The sequence below is a fragment of the Pleurodeles waltl genome, chromosome 8, assembly GCF_031143425.1.
Source record: "Pleurodeles waltl isolate 20211129_DDA chromosome 8, aPleWal1.hap1.20221129, whole genome shotgun sequence".
Classification (NCBI taxonomy): domain Eukaryota; kingdom Metazoa; phylum Chordata; class Amphibia; order Caudata; family Salamandridae; genus Pleurodeles; species Pleurodeles waltl.
In genome coordinates, this window is record NC_090447.1 from 1,188,924,014 (window position 1) to 1,188,950,942 (window position 26,929).

General features: G+C 47.5%; 3 pseudogenes; all 3 read right to left on the reverse strand.

Annotated features, from left to right (window-relative positions):
- Nucleotides 1–14,346: 14,346 nt before the first annotated feature.
- Nucleotides 14,347–15,147, reverse strand: LOC138249588 (octapeptide-repeat protein T2-like; annotated as a pseudogene).
- A 351-nt stretch (nucleotides 15,148–15,498) lies between these two features.
- LOC138249589 (trichohyalin-like) lies at nucleotides 15,499–19,065 on the reverse strand (annotated as a pseudogene).
- Nucleotides 19,066–20,397: 1,332 nt separating this feature from the next.
- Nucleotides 20,398–24,872, reverse strand: LOC138249590 (trichohyalin-like; annotated as a pseudogene).
- Between the last annotated feature and the right edge of the window lie 2,057 nt (nucleotides 24,873–26,929).

Consider the following 26,929-nt stretch of genomic DNA (forward strand, 5'->3'; position numbering starts at 1 on the left):
TCAAGCCACAGACCTCGGACCCATCTCACATTACCACTCAAAATCTCATCTGAGAGTTCATGACTCCTGTGGACACACTATTCCTAAACTCTCAAGCTACCTTCTCTCAGATGCTTGCTTGACAACTGCCACTCAGCAGCTGTCTTGAGATTTCGGAAACAATCGCAATTTTCTAACCTGGACATCATGTTTCTCACTGAAACCTGACTCAATGATGCCTCAGACAATTTACTGGACCTTGTACTATCTCCACTATACTCCATTTTTCACTGTGACAAGGAAGACAGGCATGGCGGGGTTTAGAGATCATTCACAAAACTTGTTAAGTTGCAGGCTCCTTCTCTTGCATATCTCTAGAAGTCTCCTTAAGCACTGCTTCCAACCTCAGAGTGAACATTATTCACAATTACCTTCACCTGTATTAAATCCTCTGGTTAACCAGTGGAGGAGAACATCTGGTTTAAGAAGTATTCATATTAAGGCCTCTGCGAACAAGAGCCATTCATATCTCATCTTTGTAGCTCACCAACTTGGAACGATTGCGGACACAGAAACATTTACCAACTGCATTGAAACCTTAATGGGGGAATTTGCAGCTCTCAAGAGCAAATCCAGCAGACTAAAACTTTCGCTACCTTTGTTCTTTAAAGGCCTTTATGTGAAAAGGAAGCATCTCCGAAAGCTTGAAACAAATGTTGACATTCACGCTTTCTGCTGAGTCCGGTTAGACTGAGAACTGTTGGAAAAAAGCTGTAAAGACCATATAAGTTCTGAACCAACAAGAAAAGGCTACAGGAGCTAAGTCAAGGCATTTCTGATCCCTCCTAGACATAACAAAGAATAGACCTAAACTTCTGCTAGAAGTCAATTAGCAGGCACACAACACTTCATCTAACACCACACCCATATCCTCCAAGGCCCTATGCATTGACTTTGTGTAATCCTTCAACCAAAAAAGTAAATGCCCTAGACATTTCCCTACCAGCTACCTCCGACAACAAAGCCAAGAATAATTGAACTTTCAGTGTGCAGTGGTTCTGGTCCATTCCCCACCCCTCCACTTTCATAGTGAGAACTACTGGAAATCATAATTAAGGTGAAACCATCAAACTTCAATTCTGACACTGTTCCTGGTTTCAGCAACATAGATTTTTCCAAACAACTCCTCCTGTTTTTGTCCACCCTGATCAATTCCTTCCTCAAACAAGGTACTTTCCATTATTGTCTAAATGTTTGCCAAATATATCTTCTCTTAAACAAATTATCACTGGCTCCTGACTTCCGTCCAGCCTCTGCCCTTTGCTTACTAGGCAAGGTGATAGATAGATGTACAGCCTCCCAACTATTATCTGAAATCCATGCAAGTTAACTCTAGACAATCTGGCTTCAGACAGGGTTACTGCACAGAGACTGCAATTCTGTAGATCATTGATGGCACACTATGCATCCTTGATAATGAAAACTCATGTCTTCTTGTTCTCCTCAATCTCTCAACTATCTCTAATACAGTCAAATGCCACATTTTGATCAGCAGTCTAAGAAATCAAATGAGATTGAAGGAACAGTTCTTGCCTCGTTTACCTCCTATCTGATGAACCATTCACTAATAGTGATAGTTGGAAGCTTCACCTCAAATCAGGTCAGCTGTAACAAGGGGTTCCTCATGGAACCATCTTCTCACCAACGCTACTGAAACTCTATCTTGAGACACTTTGTGAGGTCCTTAGTAACACAGGGATCCTTTTTCACCTATATGCAGACAATGCCCAGATCTACCTGAACGTCTATTTCCCGGATTGCATTACTCTCATCTTCAACCTGCTGGCTAGAATTAAAACATAGATGTCAACTCACAACCTTAAATTTAATCCTTCAAAAAGATAATTCTTTCTTATATCTGTAGGAGGCCGACCTGGTTTGTAGTGGGTACCTATGGTACTTACACCTTATACCAGGTCCAGTTATCCCTTATTAGTGAAATGTAGGCAGTGTCTAGAAGCCAGACTCTCTAGAGGTGGTGGTAGCTGAGCAGCCAAGGCTTATCTAGGAGACATGCAAAGGTCATGCAATACCTCTGAAGTCACACAGTACTCACACACACAAAAGAAAATACCTAGTGTTACAAAAATAAAGATACTTTATTTTAGTGACACAAATGCCAAAAATACCATAGAGACTATACTCCCTTAGGAGGTAAGTAATACACAAATGATATACGCTAGTATGCAAAAACAGGTGTAAAAACAGAAAACAGTGCAATTAGTGAAAATCAGAATAGTTAGAAATGGGCCTGGGGAAACACAAACCATATACTAAGAAAGTGGGATGCAAATGTCAGTTTCCCACCTATGCAAGTGTAGTGTGTAGAGGGGCGCTGGGAGTATTAGAAAACACCAAATGTAAGTATTAGAACCCAACCCATAGCCCAGGAAAGCACAATAACTTTACTAGAACACACAGCAACATGAGAAAGAAGATTATGCAATGCAAGAACCAGAAGAGACTGCAAGACACCAACAGTAGATTCCTGGACCTGAAGATCTGTAGAAGAAGGGGACCAAGTCCAAAAAGCACAGAAGAGTCCAGGAAGAACAGGATCCCCTGCTAACCCAGATAAAAGTGCAAAAGAAGAACCCCCGATCAAGAAAACGGATTTGGGTTCCTTGTTGGTGCATATGATGTCCCATGCCGGATGGAAGATTTCAGTCTGGTTTGTGTCACTGGAGTCCGCCAACAAGCCTTGGCACACGCAAAGCTCGCAGTTAGTGGAAAATGGCGCTGCCCGGGTCCAGGAAGGACCTGGTGGACTCTTCCCAAGACAGGGAGTCAGAGGGGGCTCTCAGCAACTCAGAGAGCCCACAGAAGACCAGGCAGTGTGCACAAGAGTCCCACAGCCTTGGTACAAAGGAGATGCAAACAGAGGCCCACCCAGCGCTATGACAAAGGTTCCCACACTGCTGGAGAACCACTCAGGAAGATGTGCATTGCAGGATAGAGTGCTGGGGGCCTAGGGTGCACGGTGCATGAAGAACTTTGTGGAAGGGTTCCAACAAGCCTTGGCAACTGCAAAACATGCGGTGCGCGGGGTACTGTCTTGCGTGGGGATGCAAGCTCGTACCTCCACCAAAGTTGGATAGTAGGATTTCAGGACCATTGGGACCACTTCAGTCTACAACCCCTGATGCAGGATCCACGCAGCTTATCGGGAGAGGGGATCCACCAGCCGGTAGTCAATGCAGTGAGGTGCCTGCTGAAGCAGGGGAGTGACTCCTTCACTCCAAAGGAGATTCCTTTGCTCTTCTGGTGCATGCTGGAGACAGGCTGTCCTCTGAGGATGCACGACCGGGAAACAGTTGCAGTTGCTGGCAGGAGCTGAAGAAACATGTTGCAGAAGTCGTTGTTGCTTCTTTGTTGCAGTTTGTAGAGTTCCTGGAGGGTCCAGGGGCAGTTTCTTCAATGAGAAGGTGAATTGGAAGATGCAGAGGATTCCTGCGGGAGTCTTGCAATCCGAATCAGAAGAACCACCCCAAGGAGAAACCCTAAATAGCCCTGAAAGGGGGATTGGTCACCTAAACAGGTAAGCACTTATCAGGGGATGGCTCCGACGTCACCTGCTGGCACTGGCCACTCAGATGCTCCCATAGTTCCCTGCCAACTTGGAATCCAAGATGGCAAAACCCAGGGACCCTCTGGAGGAGCTCTGAGCATCACCCCTGGGGGTGGTCACTCCTTTTGTCCAGTTTTGTCAGAGCAGGGACTGGGGGTCCTTGAACCAGTGTAGACTTGTTTATGCAAGGAGGACACCAAATGTGCCCTTCAAAGTATTTCCAGTTGCTTGGGAAGGCTACCCGTCCCAAGCCTGTAACATCCATTTCCAAAGGGAGACGGTGTAACACCCCTCTCCCAAAGGAAATCCTTTGTTCTGCCTTCCTGTGCTTGAGGTTCTCAAGCAACAGGAGAGAAGAAACTTTTCTGTCAGGTGGCAGGAGCTGGGGCTGCCTGGAAAACATCAGAAGGCTGTAATGTCAGTACTGGGGTCCTCTAAGGAGCCCCCAGAGTGCATGGGATCATACAACCAATGCTTGCAAAAGCATGGGAGTATGATTCCTACATGTTTGATACCAAACAAGCCTATGTTCGGAGTTACCATTATGTAGCTGGACATAGGTAGTGACCTATGTCCAGTACACACGTAAAATGGCGTCCCCGCACTCACGAAGTCCGGGGAAATGGTCCTGGAGGTCGTGGGCACCTCTGCTAGTGCAGGGCGGGGTGTCTTCTAGCCCCACTCCTGTCCGTAGAGCGGCGTGAGGCAATCCATCGTCGCCCCAATGCTAATCATGCAAGGCGCGCCTGGTGCGTGGAGGTTATCAGGGCAACCAAGGGGGGCACCCACACTGGTCAGACCTCTCCGCAGCTGCTTGTGTAGGGGAGCGCTGTTCTTCTAGCATGCAGTACAAAGGAGACTCTCTTCCTCGGCTCACTGGGAACACCCAGCCAAGAAGGACGGCTCACTGTTGGAGGGTGATGCACGGGCAGAGGTGGTGCACCATGCTCGCTCTCCCCTGAAGGCGTTTTGGGAAAGTGGAGATCTAGCTTTGCTGGTGATTGTGGAACAACCAAGGAAGGTTTCCCTTGGTCAAACTGTGCGAGGGGCTGCGATCAGACCCCATGCTAGCTTTGCAGAAGTGTCAATTAGTCCCAAACATGCTCCAGTAATGGCAATGGGGCCCATACTTTTCAGCTGTGTCAATCAAAACACTCTCCAACAATGGCGCTCTTGCAGTGCAGGGCAAACTCTGCACTACCGGGGTGATAAAAGTGGTGCAGAAAGTGAGGTCTTTGATAGTCCTGAGACCTTGTGAGGAACAGGGGACAAGCCAGCAAGCCCTTGGAGTCACTCTTGGTTGTTTTTAGTCCTTCAGTCTTCTAGCAGGGCAGAGGTCAGCAGGAAGCAGGGCAGCTCAGTCAAGCAGGGAAGCAGTTCCTCAGAACAGTCAGGCATAGCAAGATAGCAATTCTGCAGCACAGCTGCCTTTACTCTAGTGTAGTTTCTTCTAGGCCCAATAGTGTCTGATTTTGGTTGGTCAGAGACCCAGCACTTACACCCAGAAGTGCCTTTGATATGGGGGTGACTTCAAAGGAGCCCTCTGAAGTGAACAAAGATCCCCTTCAACCCATTCCTGTCTGTGAAGGGTAATCAGCCCTTTGTGTGATGACAGGAGACTACCTATTGAAGTGTAAGTGTTAGACCCTCCCATTCTTCCCTGCCCCAGGAAAGCCTATCAGAATGCAGATGCAGTTGAGCGTCCAGTGTTGTGGCTGTCCAGGGGGAATTCACAAAGTAAGCAGTCACCCAGCCCAGTCCAGACGTGTATTGGAGACAGGCTGTCAGGCACAGAGAGCTGTAAGTGCAGAGAAAGGTCCACTTTCTAAAAGTGGCAATTCTAAAATGGTAATGGTAATGTTAAATCCAACGTTCCATTAAAGAGGATTTATCACCACCATTCCACAGATATAAAACATGAAGTAGCTACTCCTTTCTGATCAGGAACTATAGCTACAGTACATTAAAGAATTCCCAATGTTAGCATATGAGAAGAGCAGGCCTAGCAGCAGTGAGAAATTAATTTAGGTGTTTGCCACTACCAGGACATGAAATACTTTAAAGTATATGTCCTGCCTTTTACTTACATAGCACCCCGCCATATGGGCTACGTAGGGCCTACCTTTTGGGTGACATGTGTAATAAAAAGGGTTTTTAAGGCTTGGTAAGGGGTTTAAATGCCAAGTTAAAGTGGTAGTAAAATTGCACACATAGGGCCTGCAATGGCAGGCCTGAGTCATGTTTGAAAGGTTACTTATATGGGTGTCACAATAAGTGCTGAAGGCCCACTGGTAGCATTTAGGGTAAATGGTACAACACTGTACAAGGGACTTACAAGTAAATTCAATATGCCAATTGGGTACATACCAATCTTACCAAGTTTACCCTGTTTAGGTGAGTAGCATATGCACTTTAGCACTGGTTAGCAGTGGCCTAAGGCCAACAAAAAGATACAGCAAAAAAACAAGAAGTGAAATGCAAAAGGATGTTAGGTCTAACACATATTATTTAATAGAAAAACTATTTCATGGAATACCATCACTGAGAAACCATTTCATCTAAACTGTTTAATGGAACGTATCAGAATGAATGGCATTTACCTTTTTGTAGAAACCAATTCATAGAATGACTTTTTGGTCGAAATTGGCTTTTTAATGCTTATTTGTTTCTTAAGTGTAAATGCAATGGTTACAGGTCTTACTTTCAGAAACAGTTTTGTCAGAGATATTTATTTCAGTGCTTTACTTCAGGGGACATTATTTCATATTTATATCTTTTATATTGTCAAACAATTACTTTGGTTGTTTTTAATATGCTGACCCATCACCATCTGTAAACACCATCCATCACTGATCCCCCACAATCCCTAAACCTCATCAATCCCACACCCTGAAGCCCCTCACTACACCTAAACTACACTCATCCCTGAAGTTTATATGCCTTTCTACCCCCAAGAGCCACCACCTCTGAATCCTAAAACCACGTACTTTCCCTAACCCATTCTTGAATCCTAAAACCCCATTTCTATGCCTAAACACCACCCGTCCCATACCCCTTAAAACACCTCAGCACGCCCAAACTCTACCCATCCCTGAACCCTAACAAACCCTCACCACCCTTAAACACCAGCTAACAATGACCCATAAGAAATCCTCACCCCTCTAAACTTCTCATCCTTGCACCCTAAAACCCCACTTCTACATCTAAACTCTACCCATCCCTGAATCCTTAAAACCCCTCACCACCCTAAATTTCATCCGACCCTGAAGCCTGAAAGTTCTTCCCCACCCCTGCTGCTACCCATAATTGAACCTTAAAAACCCTCACCAGCCCTGAACGCTGCCCATCTATAAACCCTAAAGCACCTCAACACCCTTAGACTCCACCCATTCTTGAAACCTAAAAACACCTCATACACATCAACACCACTCATTTGTGAACCCTAAAAACCCCTCACTATCCCTATATTCCACCATATCTGAACCTTAAAAATGCCTTTCTATATCCAAACTCCAGTTATTCCTGACCCAAAAAAAGCTCTCATCACCCCAAATATTACCCATCCCGAACACAAAAACCACACAGTAGTGCTACAATCAAACCAGGTTTAATGTAGTTTTAGATTTTTCCTGAACATGATCTTTCCTTTAAACATTTTCCTTTAATTTTGATTTTTTCGTATTTCCTTAAAATTGTCTTTCCTTAAAATTGGTTTTCCATATGTGGTTTCCTTCAATGTGGTTTATCAGAATTCGTTTTCCATTAATTCACACCCATCACATTGGTTTACCTTGCATCAGGGAGGCGTTCCTTGGGTGGAATGTGGAAGTTCCCACGCATCCATCCATGGATCTACAAAGAAATGTAAACCTGGAAATGCATAAAAATGGTACACTTCCCAGACCCATGCGTAACGAGGCGAAAAATCTTTATTTCTCCTTACTTCTTTTTTTCTGTGTGATGCATTCTGCATCACACAAAGAAAAAAGAAAATACCTTTAAAGATTGTTTTTGTGCAGGTATGTGTTCTTTCCTGCACAAAAACAACCCTTCCTGTAACGCAGGCACCCTTGCACTATGGCTCAAGGGTGGCTGTGTTGGCACTAGGCAGCACACAGGAGGCAGCAAAAACGTGCCATATCTTTGTAAATATGGCACATTTCTGATGTTGCTCTTCCGGGCAGCACAGCAAGTTTATTTGCACATACACAATTTGGCCTTTTTCTGAGCTCCCTCACTTCAAACTCTCAATACCACCAATTCAGGGTAGGTCTTTGTGGCCCACCACTTTGAAAGGTCACCAGCCACCACTGATCATAAGGGATCTGTGCATACCTTTCGGTATATGGAAGAGATGATTTTTTTTTTCCATTTTGAGAGGATATACAGCTTTTCCTCCGAGCTGCTGATAGGTTTAAAAAGCTAAAGCCTTTTAGGATTACCTCATCTCTCTGCTCTAAGCAGCAATGAATACGAAAATCATGACAGCTTACAGGCAGAGGCACGACAGGCACATCCTTGCATGAACAAAGATGACAGCGAGAAGCTTCCTTTCTTAGACACACGCCCCTAAAATTACTTACACAATATACGGGTGATTTTGTCTAACACGGTAAATTCCTTACAACCCCCATGAACCTTTGTTAATACATTTTGGGCTTTCACATATGAAATTAGATATAGCACGTGTTTAATGGGACGTAACTGCTGCCCTAGTACTGTGTTTAAAGGCTGAATTAAACGTGCAGTGTTCCTTGAACATTATTTTCAAAGAAAACAGAGGTACGTGGCGGGGTCAAACAGACTAGACATTTCATGAGCTAGTGTGATGTTTTTAATACAATCAGTGTCGATAGTAGGGCTGAGCCTCACTCGACTAATCCTCTTACCACCCCTTAAGCGATGAGATGAAACAATCAACTTGTCGCTGCTCGTTTAACAAGTCCTCTTTGCTGCTTCACCCAAAGTTATCTCTTGTCTTTCCGTTTTATCTTATTATTGATAAGATGTTCGACCTTCTGGCTGTTTAAAGTGCGCGCGGTGTCTCAGAAGACCAATAATGTACAAATACACCATAGCGCCGAAGTTGATGTGAAGTAGTCAGATGAGTTGGCGCTGTACGATATCTCAAACATAAACAAATAATAGTGGAACCAAAAAGGATTACTCAACTCACCCCTTTGAATTGTATCACTGATGACAAACAAACGTACATTGGCCATAATCCACCCGTGCAGTGATGCATGCCACCGCCCATTCTTAGCGGCACACTTCTACACACAGAATTACACCTATCACAGCCTATATTTAAACAGTAATATTGGTCTACTCCTAACAACGCTATTCTACTCCTAGAATCACATAGCTCAGTTCCATTGTAGGAGGATAACAGTTACACCAAACACAAAGTATTCGTTCATGTATTGACCTCATATTTGTCACTAATCACAAAATCCGACCGATCCACCCAGACATGGTGGCGCAACATTACTGATATCGGGCTTCATTATGAAATTTCTATTCGCAAAATGTGGTTGCAAATTGCACACTGACTTTTTGCGAATGGAAAGTCATTTTGTGAACCGACCTACATATAAATAGTCCGGTGCACAAAATTCGGAATGGTAGTCGGTTGCAATCGTACCTCCTCATTACCATTCATGAGGTAGCTCGTTTCACCACAAGTTAATGCCATCACAGGGATTGGTGGTCTGCTGGGGTTAGCAGACCACCATGTCTGTGATCATATTTTAAATAAAGTCAACTTTTTAAAATAGTTTATTTATTTATATTTAGTAAGTCATGGTTATTGATATCATCATCAGTCATTAAGAGGTAATCATGAAAGACAATCATGAAAAAGTACCCACACCTCACAGGGAGCTTCTTTAACACCAGATGCCGGAAGCCCTAGTGGACTTAGCAAGAGAGAACTAACACTTGTGCTTTGGAGAAGCCACCTCTGTCCAACTAACACAGATTTTAACTTGAATCAGATAAAAAAGCAACATCTATATGTCTGGTCAGAAGAGATACCAAACAGTCACATATGATCGACCAAAAATATGGTGATCTTACTCACTGCATTGGAGTATTCCCTTAAGATGGGACAGCTCGTTAACGTGAACATCATCTGAGAAGACCACTTTACAGTGGGGATAGTATTTTGGGTACGTTGGACCCATCCCCTATCGCTTCACAAGTGTCCAATATCTCTTCGCTAGTGTCCAATCCAATCTGTATATGATACAGAAGTGGCTTTGCCTTGACCCGATTGACTGCATTGTAGAGGTAGATGTCAAGAATCCTTGCACAGACATGCAAGCATCCGAGTTTTTCCTTGGCATGACTGTGGAAAACTATGCCTTTAGCTGGAAGTACTTAATCTTGAAAACCTGTCATAGGTGATAGCCCAAGGGCTTCCAGTCAAGAAGTGAAGGCCATTGGATGCCCAACAAGTCCACTTTATTATTGTTTCCAGGATGCTGAAGTGGTATTGTTAGACCACCAAATAAGAAAGGTGGGGTTCCTAGAGAATCCTAAAGGGGCTGATAACAAGCGTAACGTGCCCTGACAAAGTCAGTAGGCCTGGAGTTGACCACCAGCCTTTTGGCTTTGGCAATTCTTGTGTTGTTCTGTCATGGTTTTTGCATAACTTTATTGCTGGGAAAGCTGTCGGGGTCACATCAATCTAAAATAAAACATTGGCTTAAGGCAAAAATGTTTTATGGCCTCACAAAAGCTCACATTACCATATTAATCCCTGTCACTGGAGGGAACAACTTTATGTGTGGATGTGCTCCTTGTAAAAGGGCAGGATGGTGCCACTCCCAGTGAATTCAGCCAGTGCCCAAAGTGGGTGGACCCACTGTCCTATGATGCATGCTGTAGATAGATAGATAGAGAGAGAGAAAGAAAGAAAGAAAGAAAGAAAGAAAGAAAGAAAGAAAGAAAGAAAAAAAACTGGCCACGCAGGACATGCAGACTAAGTTGGCTTACAAGTATAACTTTAGTCTTCAATTAAAATAGTTACAAGCATGACATACAGGATTGCAGTTACAAATGCACTTCACTATATGGTATGCATATTAAAAAGGGGATAACTTTATAAAGAATAGTTTTAAATAGATACATGTGGGTATGCTGTGAAATAGCAGCAGTAAAAAATACAAAGGCCATTCTAAAAAGGACACAACAGCATTAGCATTAGACAAGAACTGATGAAGCTGGAATGAGTCCTGTGCTCAGATCTGGTAGAAAGCATCCTGCTATCTCACCAGGCTCTACACACAAAGGCAATCTTGAGCAATAATAAAGTAAAAAACACTGGCACTGGAGGGAACAATCTTGTGTGAGGTTGTGCTCCTTCTGAAAGAGCAAATTGCATCATTCAAAGTAAAGGCAGCCACTGGCTGAAGTAGGCTGACTCATTGCCCTATGCTGTATGCCGTGGTGGGTGACAACACAATGTGAATGACACAACAGCAGACTAATGGATTTAGAGTTTTCCGAAAGCCCCATTAAGTAAGTATATTATCCTTATACATTTAGTAAAATCAAAAGGCCTTGGGTAATGCCAGACCTAATAATAATAAAAACAAAATGCATAAAATGAACTTTTCTTGGCCCAGTCATATATCACAGTACAGTGTCAGGCTGCTAGCAGTCAGGAGCAGTTCCTTCGCAATGGCAGAGTGTTGCCCCCCTCCCTTCCCCCATCCACCCTGCGACTAAGAGCGAGCAGTTAAAAAATAAAATAATGTTTTATGATTGTTTTATTTTTCAGCTGCTGGCTCAGCCAGCAGGTGCAGGGAGGGGTGGGGTGGGGCTGATCTGTGGGAGGGAGTGAGGGGGAGTGGAGTCAGTGCACTTAGCGTGCATGTCAGTTTGGCCAGCCATCTCAGGCGGGCCAAACTGACATGCACACTTAGGTTTCCCCAACCCAGCTGTGTTGCACAGCCAGGATGGAAAAATTGCACAAACTCCCACGCAGAGTTTGAGCGGCAGAACAAGCCAATCAGACCAATCCTAGTGCTGCTCTCATGCTAGGAAACACCAACACCATCAGAAGAGGAGCGAGGCGGTCGCCGGCAGTGGCAGGAAAAAGTAAGGTTTTTTTATTCTTTTTTTTTTTTGTTTCCTCCCCCTGTCCAATTCCCCCAGCCCCCCATCTCCCTGCACCATGTCTCCTTGAGATTTGCGGCAGCCGCTGCTGCTAGCAGTGCAAGGGAGCCAAAACAACACACATGGCCCAGACGTTTCCCAGGTTTTAGTGGTGATGGAAATGATATATAAATGGAGGAGACTGATCGTATACAAGCCGTGGTGTAAAAAACTGTGTCCCTAGGTCAAACTCCTCATATCGTAGAGTACTGACAGAATTTACTAGCTGTAGAATTGTTGAAAACGAGAGGAAGGGATTGAAAACATTAGAGGACTGTTTAAAGAAATATTGCAGCCCATTCTTTTCTTACTGGACACGTTAGGGAAGACACCCACTGCATTTCATGAAAGCTGTGCTGTTGACAGACGCTTACCCCTCTCCTACACATGAAGCGATACTACAGGGACGTACAGGGGTATTAAAGCGTACTGACCAACTACTCATATTTTATGTCCATGAGCCTTCACTCCTATTATTCAAGCTATTCATCTGCCCAGGCTCAGGACTACTCCATTCATGTATTCATTCCTCTTTCACACGCACGCCAAGCGTGCCTCATTCACTGGTCTCACCCTATGGTATTTCAGGTGGCTTAATGTTCACGTTTATTCGTGCCATGCGTATATATTAGACGTTAGTGCCCCCTTCAGGCACAGAATTTATATATAGCTGGGCCCGTACATTTCCACCATCAGGTTTTGCACAAAGTCCTTCCGCAAAGAAGTGCTTTGTGCTTCCGGCTGGACACCTATATCAATTTTCAATTATTAACACTTCGACCGATAGAAACCACATCCACAGAAGATCACTTGACGGAGCTGCCATCACTGCACAGGCTTCGAACTAGAGGTCTTCAGAGGCAAGACTCAAAAACTCGCAGCTTTTGTTCATTGGATTAAATAATCATCGTTCGAGAACCTTTACATGTGACGTTTCTATTGATATTCGCACTACTTCGCTGGGTAAGGGGAGTTACTTGGCAATGCTAGAGAGAAGATGCTGGACGCACACAGTTGTGGACCAGTAAATAAAAAAACATTAAGTATTGTACATCGAAGGACCGCCGTGAAAGCAAGTTCTGACAGTGACCCTCATATTGAAAAAATCATTTATTTTAGACGAAGACTGAGAAAATCCGACATAAGTTATTCACTTGCTTCCTCACAGCGCCAGACTAGAATCCTGTCAATGGAACACTTATGACGTAACAGGCCCTCCATTGTGATGTGACGAGGCCCAGGGCACGCGCTACGGGAGGCCTCCGCCACAGCGGAGCGAAAAGGATAGACCACTGTCGAGGAAGTAAGACAGGTAGGATGGGATCATCCTTCAGGTTCATCGCAGGATCATTTGTGACTAAATGGTTTGATTTCTTAAGAAATTAGATTAAATCCGTGCCTTCCATGTCCCCCTGTTATACTGAAACACATGCTAGCACTATCACCCACAAAGTGGTAATGTATGATGAAAAGCCTCCATTGTTACGTCTCCTGGTGTGAAAGGCTGGTAACCAGGCAGCGTCCGCAGTGCACTCAGGGACACCGGACGGGGGAGGACCACGGCAGGCGGCTGGAGCTGAGGATGGCGAGAGGCCGGAGCTGCAGGGGCGGAGCAGGCTCCGAAAAACGGAAGGGGCAGGTGTAGTTCTAAGGGGATAAGGTGAGTGAATAAACCAAAGGAAGTGAACTGAAATATGAAATTGAAACCACAGTGAAAAACGAACTTGAAAAGGACTTGCAATGCCAATTCACTTCCCTTCTCTGAACACCAAACTGAACCGAAAACTGAACTTGATACCAAATTTAAAATAACTTGCAAGTGACTTGAAATTCCAATTCCCCTCCCTTCTGGTCACTTCCTTCATTCCCTTTCATATCCCCTATCGTACCTCCCCTTCCTTCCCTCCCATACCTAATCTTCCTCCCCTTCTATTTTATTTTATCATTTCCCCTTCCCCTCCTCTGCATCCCTTGCCTGGCCCTCCTCCCCTTCCTTTCTCAATCTCTAATCCCCACTCCCTTTTGCTTCCTCCCTTCCATTTATTTCCCTTCCCTTTGCTTCCCTTCCTCCCTCTCTCTCAACCTACTTTCCTTTCCCTTACCTCTTCCAATGCCTTTCCCTTCACTGTGTTTCCTCTCACCTGCATCCCTTGCCTGTCTCTCCTCCCCTTCTCTATCTCTAATCTCTACTACCCTTTGCTTCCTCCCTTCCATTTCTTTCCCTTACCTTTGCTTCCCTTCCTCCCTCTCTCCTCTCCACATACTTTCCTTTCCCTTAACTCTTCCCATACCTTTCCCTTCCCTGTCTTTCCTCTCCCATCTCTTGTCCCCTTCCCTTTCCTCCTTCCCTATTCCTCCTTTCCCCTTCGCTCTTCCTCTCCTCCTTTCCTTTCCCCTTCTCTCTTCCTCTCCTCTCCTTTCCCCTTCTCTCTTCCTCTCCTCTCCTCTCCCCTTCTCTCTTCCCCCTCTTCTTTCCCCTTCTCTCTTCCTCTCCTCTCATTTTCCCTCCTCCCCTTTCCCCTTCCCTCTTCCTCTCCTCTTCCCTTCTCTCTTCCTCTCCTCTCCTTTTCCCTTCTCTATTCCTTTCCTCGCCTTTCTCCTCCTCTCCTTTCCCCTCCTCTCCTTTCCCCTTCTCTCTCCCTCTCCTTTTCCCTTCTCTCTTCCTCTCCTCTCCTCTCCTTTCCCCTTCTCTCTTCCTCCCCTCTCCTTTCCCCTTCTCTCTTCCTCTCCTCTCATTTTCCCTCCTCTCCTTTCCCCTTCTCTCTTCCTCTCCTCTTCCCTTCTCTCTTCCTCTCCTCTCCTTTTCCCTTCTCTATTCCTCTCCTCTCCTTTTCCCTCCTCTCCTTTCCCCTTCTCTCTTCCTCTCCTCTTCCCTTCTCTCTTCCTCTCCTCTCCTCTTCCCTTCTCTCTTCCTCTCCTCTCCTTTTCCCTTCTCTATTCCTTTCCTCACCTTTCCCCTCATCTCTTTTCCCCTTCTCTCTCCCTCTCCTTTCCCCTCCTCTCCTTTCCCCTTCTCTCTTCCTCTCCTTCCCCTCCTCTACTTTCCCCTTTCCCCTTCTCTCTTCCTCTCCTCTCCTCTCATTTCCCCTTCTCTCTTCCTCTCCTCTCCTTTCCCCTTCTCTCTTCCTCTCCTCTCCTTCCCCTTCTCACCTCTACCCTTCTCTCTTCCTCTCCTCCCCTCTCCTTTCCCCTTCTCTTCCTCTCCTTTCCCCGTCTCTCTTCCTCTCCTCTCCCATCTTCCCTTCCTCGCCTCTCCTCTCATTTCCCCTCTTCCTCTCTTCTCCCTTGTTCTCTTCCTCTCCTTTCCCCTTCTCTCCTCTCCTTTCCTTTCCCCTTCTCTCTTCCTCTCCTCTCATTTCCCCTTCTCTCTTCCTCTCCTCCTCTCCTTCCCCTTCTGTCTTCCTCTCCTCTCCTTTCCCCTCTTTGCTTCCTCTCCTCTCCTTTCCCCTTCTCTCTTCCTCTCCTCTCCTTTCCCCTTCTGTTCTCTCCTTTCCTTCCCCTTCTCTCTTCCTCTCCTTTCCCCTTCTCTCTTCCTCTCCTCTCCCCTTCTCCCTTCCTCTACTTTCCTCTTCTCTCTTCTCTCCTCTCCTTTCCCCTTCTATCTTCCTCTTCTCTCTCCTCTCTTCTCTCCTCTCCCCTTCTTTTTTTCTATCCTCTCCTCTCCTTCCCTCTCCACTCCTCTCCTCTCCTTTCCCCTTCTCTCCTCTCTTCTCTCCTTTCCCCTCTTCTCCTTTCCCCTTCTCTCTTCCTCTCCTCTTCTTTCCCCTTCTCTCTTCATCTCCTCCCCTTTCCCGTTCTCTCTTCCTCTCCTCTCCTTTTCCCTTCTGTCCTCTCCCTCCCTGTCCCCTTCTCTCTTCCTCTCCTCTCTTCTCTCCTTTCCCCTCTTCTCTTCCTTTTGTCGCCCTTCTCTCTTCCTCTCCTCTCCTCTCCCCTCTTCTCTTCCTCTCCTCTTCTCTTCCTCTCCTCTCCCCTTCTCTCTTCCTCTCCTCTCCTCTCCTTTCCACTTCTCTCTTCCTCTCCTTTCCTCTTCTTTCCCCTCTACTCTTCCTCTCCTCTCCTTTCCCCTCTTCCTCTCCTTTCCCATCTTCTCTTTTTCTCCTCTCCTCTCCTTTCCCCTTCTCTCCTCTCCTTTCCTTTCTCCTTCTCTTTTCCTCTCCTCCTTTCCTTTCCCCTTCTCTCTTCTCCACGCCTCTCCTCCTCCCCTCTCAACTCCCCTTCTCTCTTCCTCTCTGCCTCTCCTTTTCCCTTCTCTCTTCCTCTCCCCTTCTCTCCTCTCCTTTCCCCTTATCTTTTCCTCTCCTTCTCTCCTTTCCCCTTCTCTCTTCCTCTCCTCTCCTCTATCCTCTCATTTCCTTCATCTTCTCTCCTTTCCCCTTCTTTCCCCTCTCCTCTTCCTCTCCTCTCCTTTCCCCTCTTCCTCTCCTCTTCCCTCTTCTCTTTTTCTCCTCTCCTTTCCGCTTCTCTCCTCTCCTTTCCTTTCCCCTTCTCTCTTCCTCTCCTCCTCTCCTTTCCCCTTCTCTCTTCTTCTTTCCTCTCCTTTGCGCTTCTCTTTTCCTCTACTCCTCTCCTTTTCCCTTCTCTCTTCCTCTCCCTTTCTCTCCTCTCCTCTCCTCCCCTCTCCTTTCCTTCCTCCTTCTCTATTCCTCTCCTTCTCTCATTTTCCCTTCTCTCTTCCTGTCCTGTCCTTTCCTTCCCCTGCTCTCTTCCTCTTCTCTCCTCTCCTTTCCCCTTCTCTCCTCTCCTCTTCCCTTCCCTCTTCCTCTCCTCCCCTCTCCATTCCCTCTTCTCTTCCTCTCCTCTCCTTTCCCCTTCTCTCTTCCTCTCCTCTCCTTTCCCCTCTCCTCTTCCTCTCCCCTCTTCTCTTCCTCGCCTCTCCTCTCATTTCCTCTCTTCTCTTCCTCTCTTCACCCTTGTTCTCTTCCCCTCCTCTCCTTTCCCCTCTTCTCTTCCTCTGCTCTTCTCTCCTTTCCCCTCTTCTTACTCTCCTCTCCTTTTCCCTTCTCTCCTCTCCTCTCCTCTCCTTTCCTTTCCCCTTCTCTCTTCCTCTCCTCCTCTCATTTCCCCTTCTCTCTTCCTCTCCTCCTCTCCTTCCCTCTTCTCTCTTCCTCTCCTCTCCTCTCCTTTCCCCTCTTCTCTTCCTCTCCTCTTCTTTCCCCTTCTCTCTTCCTCTCCTCTCCTTTCCCCTACTCTTCTCCCCTTTCCTTTCCCCTTCTCTCTTCCTCTCCTTTCCCCTTCTCTCTTCCTTTCCTCTCACCTTCTCTCTTCCTCTCTTCCTCTACTTTCCTCTTCTCGCCTCTCCTTTCTCCCTTCTCCTTCTCTCTTCCTCACCTCTCTTCTCTCCTCTCCTTTCCCCTTCTATCTTCCTCTCCTCTCTTCTTTCCCCTTCCCTCCTCCTCTCCTCTCCACTCCCCTTCTCTTTTCCTCCCCTCTCCTCTCCTCTCTTCCTCTCTTCTCCTCTCCCTTCCTCTCCTCTCCTCTCCTTTCCCCTTCTCTCTTCATCTCCTCTCCTTTCCCCTTCTATCTCCCTCTCCTCTCCTTTTCCCTTCTGTCCTCTCCCTTCCTGTCCCCTTCTCTCTTCCTCACCCCTCTTCTCTTCCTTTCCTCCCTCTTCCCTCTTCCTCTCCTTTCCTCTTCTCTCTTCCTCTCCTCTCCCCTTCTCTCTTCCTCTACTTTCCTCTTCTGTCCTCTCCTTTCTCCTCTCTCCTTCTCTCTTCCTCTCCTCTCCTCTCTTCTCCTCTCCTTTCCCCTTCCCTCTTCCTCTCCTCTCCTCTCCCCTTCTCTTTTCCTCTCCTCTCCTCTTCTCTCTTCCTCTCCTCTCCTCTCATCTCCTTTCCTCTCCTCTCCTCTCCTCTTCTCTCCTCTCCTTTCCCCTTCTCTCTTCATCGCCTCTCCTTTCCCCTTCTCCCTTCCTCTCCTCTCCTTTTCCCTTCTGTCCTCTCCCTTCCTGTCCCCTTCTCTCTTCCTCTCCCCTCTTCTTTTCTTCCCCTCTTCTCTTCCTTTCCTCCCCCTTCTCTCTTCCTCTCCTCTCCCCTCTTTTCTTCCTCTCCTCGCCCCGTTTCTCTCCCTCTCCTCTTCCCTCTTCTCTTTTTCTCCTCTCCTTTCCACTTCTCTCCTCTCCTTTCCTTTCCTCTTCTCTCTTCCTCTCCTCCTCTCCTTTCCCCTTCTCTCTTCTTCTCTCCTCTCCTCTCCTTTGTGCTTCTCTCTTCCTCTACTCCTCTCCTTTTCCCTTCTCTCTTCCTCTCCCCTTCTCTCCTCTCCTCTCCTTTCCCCCTTCTCTCTTCCTCTCCTTCTCTCATTTCCCCTTCTCTCTTCCTGTCCTGTCCTTTCCCTGCTCTCTTCCTCTTCTCTCCTCTCCTTTCCCCTTCTCTCCTATCCTCTCCCCTTCTCTCTTCCGCCCCTCTCCTTTCCCCTTCTCTTCCTCTCCTCTCCTTTCCCCTTCTCTCTTCCTCTCCTCTCCTTTCCCCTTCTCTTCCTCTCCTCTCCTTTACCCTTCTCTCTTCCTTTCCTCTCCTTTCCCCTCTTCTCTTCCTCTCCCCTCTTCTCTTCCTTGCCTCTCCTCTCATTTCCCCTCTTCTCTTCCTCTCTTCACCCTTGTTCTCTTCCTCTCCTCTCCTATCCCCTCTTCTCTTCCTCTGCTCTTCTCTCCTGTCCCCTCTTCTCCTCCTCTCCTCTCCTTTCCCATTCTCTCCTCTCCTTTCCTCTCCTCTCCCTTCCCCTTCTCTCTTCCTCTCCTCTCCTTCCCCTTCTCTCTTCCTCTCCTCTCCTTTCCTTTCCCCTCTTCTCTTCCTCTCCTCTTCTTTCCCCTTCTCTCTTCCTCTCCTCTCCTTTCCTCTACTCTTCTCTCCTTTCCCCTTCTCTCTTCCTCTCCTCTCCCCTTCTCTCTTCCTCTACTTTCCTCTTCTCTCCTTTCTCCTATCTTCCTCTCCTCTCCTCTCTTCTCCTCTCTCCCCTTCCCTCTTCCTCTCCTCTCCTCTCCCCTTCTCTTTTCCTCTCCCCTCCTCTCCTCTTCTCTCTTCCTCTCCTTCTCTCATTTCCCCTTCTCTCTTCCTGTCCTGTGCTTTCCTTCCCCTGCTCTCTTCCTCTTCTCTCATTTCCCCTTCTCTCCTCTCCTCTCCCCTTCTCTCTTCCTCCCCTCTCCTTTCCCCCTTCTCTTCCTCTCCTCTCCTTTCCCCTTCTCTCTTCCTCTCCTCTCCTTTTCCCCTTCTCTTCCTCTCCTCTCCCCTTCTCTCTTCCTCTCCTCTCCTTTCCCCTCTTCTCTTCCTCTCCCCTCTTCTCTTCCTCTCCTCTCCTCTCATTTCCCCTCTTCTCTTCCTCTCAACCTTGTTCTCTTCCTCTCCTCTCCTTTCCCCTCTTCTCTTCCTCTGCTCTTCTCTCCTTTCCCCCTTCTGCTCCTCTCCTCACCTTTCCCCTTCTCTCCTCTCCTCTCCTTTCCCCTTCTCTTTTCCTCTCCTCTCATTTCCCCTTCTCTCTTCCTCTCCTCTCCTCTCCTTCCCCCTTCTCTCTTCCTCTCCTCTCCTTTCCTTTCCCCTCTTCTCTTCCTCTCCTCTTCTTTCCCCTTCTCTCTTCCTCTCCTCTCCTTTCCCCTACTCTTCTCTCCTTTCCTTTCCCCTTCTCTCTTCCTCTCCTTTCCCCTTCTCTCTTCCTCTCCTCTCCCCTTCTCTCTTCCTCTACTTTCCTCTTCTATCCTCTCCTTTCTCCTTTCTCCTTCTCTCTTCCTCACCTCTCTTCTCTCCTCTCCTTTCCCCTTCTATCTTCCTCTCCTCTCCTCTCCTCTCTTCTCTCCTTTCCCCTTCCCTCTTCCTCTCCTCTCCCCTTCTCTTTTCCTCTCCTCTTCTCTCTACCTCTCCTCTCCTCTCCTCTCCTTTCCCCTTCTCTCTTCATCTCCTCTCCTTTCCCCTTCTCTCTTCCTTTCCTCTCCTTTTCCCTTCTGTCCTCTCCCTTCCTGTCCCCTTCTCTCTTCCTATCCCCTCTTCTCTTCTTTCCTTCCCCTCTTCGCTTCCTTTCCTCCCCCTTCTCTCTTCCTCTCCTCTCCTCTACCCTCTTTTCTTCCTCTCCTCACCCCTTTTCTCTTCCTCTCCTCTTCCCTTTTCTCTTTTTCTCCTCTCCTTTCCACTTCTCTCCTCTCCTTTCCTTTCCCCTTCTCTCTTCCTCTCCTCCTCTCCTTTCCCCTTCTCTCTTCTTCTCTCCTCTCCTCTCCTTTGCGGTTCTCTCTTCCTCTACTCCTCTCCTTTTCCCTTCTCTCGTCCTCTCCCCTTCTCTCCTCTCATCTCCTCTCCTTTCCTTTCCCCTTCTATCTTCCTCCCCTTCTCTCATTTCCCCTTCTCTCTTCCTGTCCTGTCCTTTCCTTCCCCTGCTCTCTTCCTTTTCTCTCCTCTCCTTTCCCTTCTCTCCTCTCCTCTCCCCTTCTCTCTTCCTCCCCTCTCCTTTTCCCCTTCTCTTCCTCTCCTCTCCCCTTCTGTCTTCCTCTCCTCTCCTTTCCCCTCTTCTGTTCCTCTCCCCTCTTCTCTTCTCTTCCTCGCCTCTCCTCTCATTTCCCCTCTTCTCGTCCTCTCTTCACCCTTGTTCTCTTCCTCTCCTCTCCTTTCCCCTCTTCTCTTTCTCTGCTCTTCTCTCCTTTCCCCTCTTCTCTACCTCTCCTCTCCTCTCCTCTCCTCTCTTCTCCTCTCCTCTCCTCTTCTCTCCTTTTCCCTTCTCTCTTCCTCGCCTCCTCTCATTTCCCCTTCTCTCTTCCTCTCCTCCTCTCCTTCCCCTTCTCTCTTCCTCTCCTCTCCTCTCCTTTCCCCTTTTCTCTTCCTCTCTTCTCCGTTCCCCTTCTCTCTTCCTCTCCTTTCCCCTACTCTTCTCTCCTTTCCTTTCCTTTCCCCTTCTCTCTTCCTCTCCTTTCCCCTTCTCTCTTCCTCTCCTCTCCTCTCCCCTTCTCTCTTCCTCTCTTCCTCTACTTTCCTCTTCTCTCCTCTCCTTTCTCCTCTCTTCCTCACCTCTCTTCTCTCCCCTACTTTCCCCTTCTATCTTCCTCTCCTCTCTTCTCCTCTCCTTTCCCCTTCCCTCTTCCTCTCCTCTCCCCTTCTCTTTTCCTCTCCTCTCCTCTTCTCTCTTCCTCTCCTCTCCTCTCATTTCCTTTCCTCTCCTCTCCTCTCCTCTACTCTGCACTCCTATCCTCTCCTCTACTCTGCACTCCTCTCCTCTCCTTTACCCTTCTCTCTTCATCTCCTCTCCTTTCCCCTTCTCTCTTCCTCTCCTCTCCTTTTCTCTTCTGTCCTCTCCCTTCCTGTCCCCTTCTCTCTTCCTCTCCCCTCTTCTCTTCTTTCCCCTCTTCTCTTCCTTTCCTCCCCTTCTCTCTTCCTCTCCCCTTCTCTCTTCCTCTCTTCCTCTACCTTCCTCTTCTCTCCTCTCCTTTCTCCTTCTCTCTTCCTCACCACTCTCCTCTCCTCTCCTCTCCTCTTCTCTCTTACTCTCCTCTCCTCTCCTCTCCCTTCCCCTTCTCTCTTCATCTCCTCTCCTTTTCCCTTCTCTCTTCCTCTCCTTTTCCCTTCTGTCCTCTCCCTTCATGTCCCCTTCTCTCTTCCTCTCCCCTCTTCTCTTCTTTCCCCTCTTCTCTTCCTTCCCTTCCCCCTCCTCTCGTCCTCTCCTCTTCCCTCTTTTCTTCCTCTCCTCGCCCCTCCTCTCTTCCTCTCCCCTTCAGTCTTCCTCTTCTCTCCTTTCCACTTCTCTCTTCCTCTCCTCTTCTTTCCCCTTTACTCTTCATCTCCTCTCCTTTCCCCTCTTCTCTTTTCTCCTCCCCTCTCCTTTCCCCTTCTCTCTTCCTCTCCTCCTTTCCTTTGCCCTTCTCTCCTCTCCTCTCCTCTCCTCTACTCTACGCTACTCTCTTCTACTCTACTCTCCTGTCCTTTCCCCTTCTCTCTTCCTCTCCGCCCCCCCTTTCCCTTCTCTCTTCCTCTCCTCTCCCCTTCTCTCCTCTCCTTTCCTCTTCTCTCATCCTCTCCTTTCCCCTTCTCTCCTCCTCCCCTCTCCTCTCATTTCCTTCCTCTCCTCTCCTTTCCCCTTCTTTCCCCTCTCCTCTTCCTCTCCCCTCCTTTCCCCTCTTCTCTTCCTCTCCTCTCCTTTCCCCTCTTCCTCTCCTCTCCTTTTCCATCTTCTCTTTTTCTCCTCTCCCCTTCTCTCCTCTCCTTTCCTTTCCCCTTCTCTCTTCCTCTTATCCTCTCCTGTCCCCTTCTCTCTTCTTCTCCCCTCTCCTCTCCTTTGCCCTTCTCTCTTCCTCTACTCCTCTCCTTTTCCCTTCTCTCTTCCTCTCCCCTTCTCTCCTCTCCTCTCCTTTCCTTTCCCTTCTCTCCTCCTCTCCTTTCCCCTTCTCTCTTCCTGTCCTGTCCTTTCCTTCCCCCTGCTCTCTTCCTCTTCTCTCCTCTCTTCTCCTTTCCCTGCTCTCTTCCTCTTCTCTCCTCTCCTTTCTCTTCCTCTCCTCTCCTTTCCCCTTCTCTCTTCCTCTCCTTTCTTCTCTCCTCTCCTCTCCTTTCTGCTTCTCTCTTCCTCTCCTCTCCTTTCCTTTCCCCTTCTCTCTTCCTCTCCTCTCCTCTCCTTTCCTTTCATTTCCCCTTTTCTCTTCCTCTCCTCTCTTTTCCTTTCTCCTTCTCTCTTCCTCGCCTCTCCTTTCCTTTCCTCTTCTCTCTTCCTCTCCTCTCATCTCCTCCTCTACTCTCGTCTCCTCCTCTCCTCTCCTCTTCTCTGTTCCTCTTCTCTCCCCTTCTCTTCTCTCCTCTCCCCTTCTCTCTTCCTCTCCTCTCCCATTCTCTCTTCCTCTCCTCCTCTCCCCGTCTCTTCCTCTCCTCTCCTTTTCCCTTCTCTCTTCCTCTATTCCCCTCTCTTCCTCTCCTCTCTTCTCCTCTCCTCTCCCTCTCCTCTCTTCTCCTATCCCCGTCTCTCTTCCTCTCCTCTCTTCTCCTCTCCCCTTCTCTCTTCCTCTCCTCTCTCCCTCTCCTCTCTTCCTCTCCTCTCTTCTCTTTCTCTTCACGTCTGCTCCTCTCTTCTCCTTTTCTTTCCCCTTCTCTCCTCTCCTCTCCTTTCCCCTCCTCTCCCCTTCTCTCTTCCTCTTCTCTCTTCTCTTCTTCTCTCTTCTCTTCTCTTCTCCTCTCCTCTCTTCCTCTCCTCTCCTCTGCTCTCCTCTCCTCTCTTCTCCTCCTCTCTTCTCTTCCTTTATTCCCTGTCTCTTGCATCCTCCCCCTTCCTTAATTATCCCTTCTCTTGCTTCTCCCTACCCTTCCCATGTACATCCCCCTTCCTTCTTTATCTCTCCTCTCCTTTATCCCCTTCCTTTCTCTCCCCTCATTCCTCCACTGTCCTTGTTGTCCCTTCAATTCAATCCAATGCCCTCCCTTCCTATCCTATCTCTTCTGTCTTTTCCACTTTCTTGTTGTTTCCCTTCCCTTCCCTTTGTTTCCTTCTTTATCGCTGCTCTCCTCTAACATTCCCTTCTCCTCCCCTCCCCTCTCACCCCTTCCCTTACTGTCCTTGCCTATCCTCTCCAATGCCTTTCCCTTCTTTCCTATCTCTTCTATTCTTTGTCTTCCCTTCTTTTTCCTTCCTCCCATATGCCTTCCCTATTTTTCCTCCCCTTTTGCCTATCACTCCTTCCCTTCCCTGTCGCTCTCATCTGCCCCTTCCCTTCACTTGCCCTACCTATTCTCTGCTCTCACCTTCCCTTCCTTTCCTCCATTCCCTTCCTCCATTGCCATTTCAATTTCCTTTCCCTTCCTTCTCCATCTCTCTTCTATACTATTCTCTCCCCTTCCCTTCACTCCTCTCCACACCCATTCCTACAGACCCTTTTTTATATTTTCCTTCACTCCTCTTTCTCCCCTTCTTTCCCTTCATTCCCTTCAAATTTCTCTTCCATTCCCCTCCCTTCACTTGCTAGCACATTTTTCTCCTTTACCCCTTCACCCTCTTTCCTTCCTCTCACCTCCCATTATTTGCCCTCCCCTTACAATATACCCTCCCCTTCACTCTACTTTCTTTTCCCTCCCCCTTCCTTACCTATTTCTCCACTTCTCCTCTCCTCTCCCCTTTCCCCCTCTCCCTTCGACTATTTTTCTCTCCCCTTCCTTACTTATTTATCTTTCTTCTCTCCCTGCTTTTTCATTCCCCTTCTCATACCCCTAATTTGCCTATATCTTCTCCTCACCTTTCCTCCTTTCCTTACCACTTGTCTCCCATTCCCTCCTCTTCCCTGTCATACTTCCCTAGCTTTCCTCTCCACTCCCCTTCCTTCATTCCCTATCTCTTATATCTTCACCCATTCCCTCCCTTGCTCTTCCCTTTCCATCCCTTCCACTCTTTTCTTTCCCCTCCTGTCCCCATTTTCTTCCCCTTCCTTCTCTATTTCTCTTCTTCTCTACCCTTACTTCCCCTCTGCCTTCCTCCCATGTCCTCATTTCTCCTCCTAGGCCCCTCCCTTCCTACCATGTCTCTTCTATTATTTCCCTTTCCCTTCCTTCCACTTTCTTTCCTCCATATCCCTTCCTTAACTTTCCTCTCTTCTTCCCATCCCTTCCCTAACTCTCTTCTCTTCTCATCTCCCCTTCCTTTCCTTTCTCTCCCCCTCCCCCCTCTCCCTTCCCTTCCCTTCCTTCTCCCTGCTTCCTTTCCTATTTCTTGTACTCCCTGCTTCCTTTCCTATTTCTTGTACTCCCATCCTTGCCCTTTTCCCTGCCCTTCATTTCCCTTCTGATTTCCTTTCCCTTTATTCCCTATCCCTCCTCCTCTACCATTCAAACTCCTTTCCTCCTCTTCTCTCCCCTCCCCTTCCTCACTAGCCCATCTCCTTCATCCTTCCCTTTCCCTCCCCTCCCTACCTTACCCTTCTCTTCCCTTCCATTTGCTTCCCCTCCCTTTGCTTCTGTTCTTTTCCAATTTGTATTCCATTTTCCATCGTTACCTTCTCTTCTTCCCCTTTCCTTCCTTCTTTCTTTTCTTCTCGTCTACCCTTCGCTCCCCTTCCCTTCCTTTCCATTCTTTCCTTCTGTAGCTCTCTGCTCCCCTTCTTTGCTTCCCTTTCTCCTTTCCATAACCTTACTTTACTTCCCTTTCTCTCCTCTTGCCCCTCTTCCATTTCCACCTTTCCTTTCTCTCCTCTCCTCTCCCTTTCCTTACTTCACTAGTTCTCCTCTCCCCTTCAGTTTCCCTTCTCTCCCCTTCCCTTCCCTTTCCTTCTTTCCTAGCTCTCTTCCTCTTTCTTTCCCTTCCCTTCCTTACTTCCGTAGCTCTCCTGTCCTCTTCCCTTCCTCCATTCCCTAATTCTTATATCATCTCTCCATCCCTTCATTCACATCACTAAATCCCCCTTCTCTTGCTTTACCTTCTTTTCAGTCCCCTTTCAACTCCCTTCTTTCTCTAACTTTCCTCTAAACTTACAGCAACTCCACTGTACTCACCACTCCTCCCTTCCAATGCAATTCCCTTCCTTTCCTTCATAACCTATTTCCTCTATCCTTTCTTCCTACCTCCCCTCCCTTCCCTATCTCTCCTCCCCTCCCTTCCCTTCACTTCCATATCTCTCCTCTCATCTCCTTTTACTCCCCTTTCCCTTCTCTTCTCTTCTCCCTTGTTCCTTTCCTACCATTTCATTCCCTTCCCTCCACATCCCTTTTCTATCTTTCCGCTCCTCTCCTTTCCTCTCTTCACCTTCTCTTTCCCTTCCAATTTCCTTTTTCTTCCAATTTCCTTTTCTTTTCTTTCCCTTCCTATTTACTTTCCATACCTTCTCTATCCCTCGTCTCCTCCCCCATTCCCTATACTCACCTCCCCATACTCACTTCCCCTCCAATGCTCTTCCCTTCCTTCCTACCTTATCTCTTCTGTCATTTCCTTTTCCCTCACTTCTACTGTCTTTCCTCACTATCTCATCCTTATCTCTCCTCTCTTCCCTTGACAATCTCCTTATTTTCCCTTCCCTTCCCTTGCCTTCCTTTCCCATCACTTTTAGTCCCTTCCTTTCTCTTTCTCTTCCTTTCCGTTCTAATTTCCTTTCTTTTCCATCTCTATCGCTCTCCTATACCCTTCCCTCCGCTTCCCTCCTCTCCCCTCCACTCCCCGTCCTTCCTACCTTATTCTTTTAAAACTTTGACTTCCCTCCTCACTCTCCCATTCAATTCATATCCATTCGCTTCCCCTCCCTTTGCTTCTCTTCCCTTTTCTGTTCCATTTCATTTCCATCCTGTCCATTCTCTTCCATCTCCTTCCCTTCCTTCTCTCTCTTTTCTTCTCTTCTACCCTTCTCTCCTCTTCCCTGCTCTTCCCTTCTGTATCTCTCCACTCCTTCTCTTTTGTTTTCCTTTTCCCCTTCCCATGCCATTCCCTTTCCTTGCCTGTCTCTTCTCTCTCGTGTCTTTCTTCCCTATCTCTCCAAACCCCTACCCGTTCCTTCCTCACTTTCCTAAGTATTCCATTCCCTCCTATTACCTTCCCCTATGCTTCCTTTCCTTTCTTTCCCGTCTTCCCTGCCTTTCCTTCCCCTTCAAGTCCCTTCCTTACTTTTCTAGCTGTCCTCACTGGCTCTTATATCCACTTCTCGTCCCTTCATTCCTATCCCCAAATCTCCCTTCACTTCCTTCTTTTCCCATTCCTTTCCTTCCAATTTATGTTCCCTTCCTTTTCTAGCTCTATTCTACTCTTCCCTGCCCTGTCCTCACCTTCCATCCCCTCCAAAGCCATTACTTCCTTTCCTTCGTACCCTATCTCTTCTACCCTTGCCCTCCCTTCCCATAACTTCCCCTCTCTTCCCTTCCATTCCCTTCCCTATCTCTCATTTCTCCACTTTCCTTCCATTGCCTTCTTTTCTTATCCCTTCCCTTTCTCTCCTTTTTACATGTACCTTGCTTGCCTTTCCTTACATTCCCTTCTCTTATCTCCCTTTCTGTCCTTTCAGTTCCCTTCCCTTTCTCCCTTCCTGTCCTTTCTCTTCCCTTCCCTTCGTTTCTTCCCTATCTCTTCTATGCTCTTCCCTTTCTTTCCATTTTCCCTTAATTTCCTTTTTAACTTCCTTTTCCTTTCTTCTCTATATCTATCCCTCTCTCCTCTATCCTTCTCTCTCATTCCTTCCTCTTCCCTCCACTACCTCTCCTTCCTATGCTATCTCTTTTATGTTTTCTGCTTCCCTCCCCTCCTCTC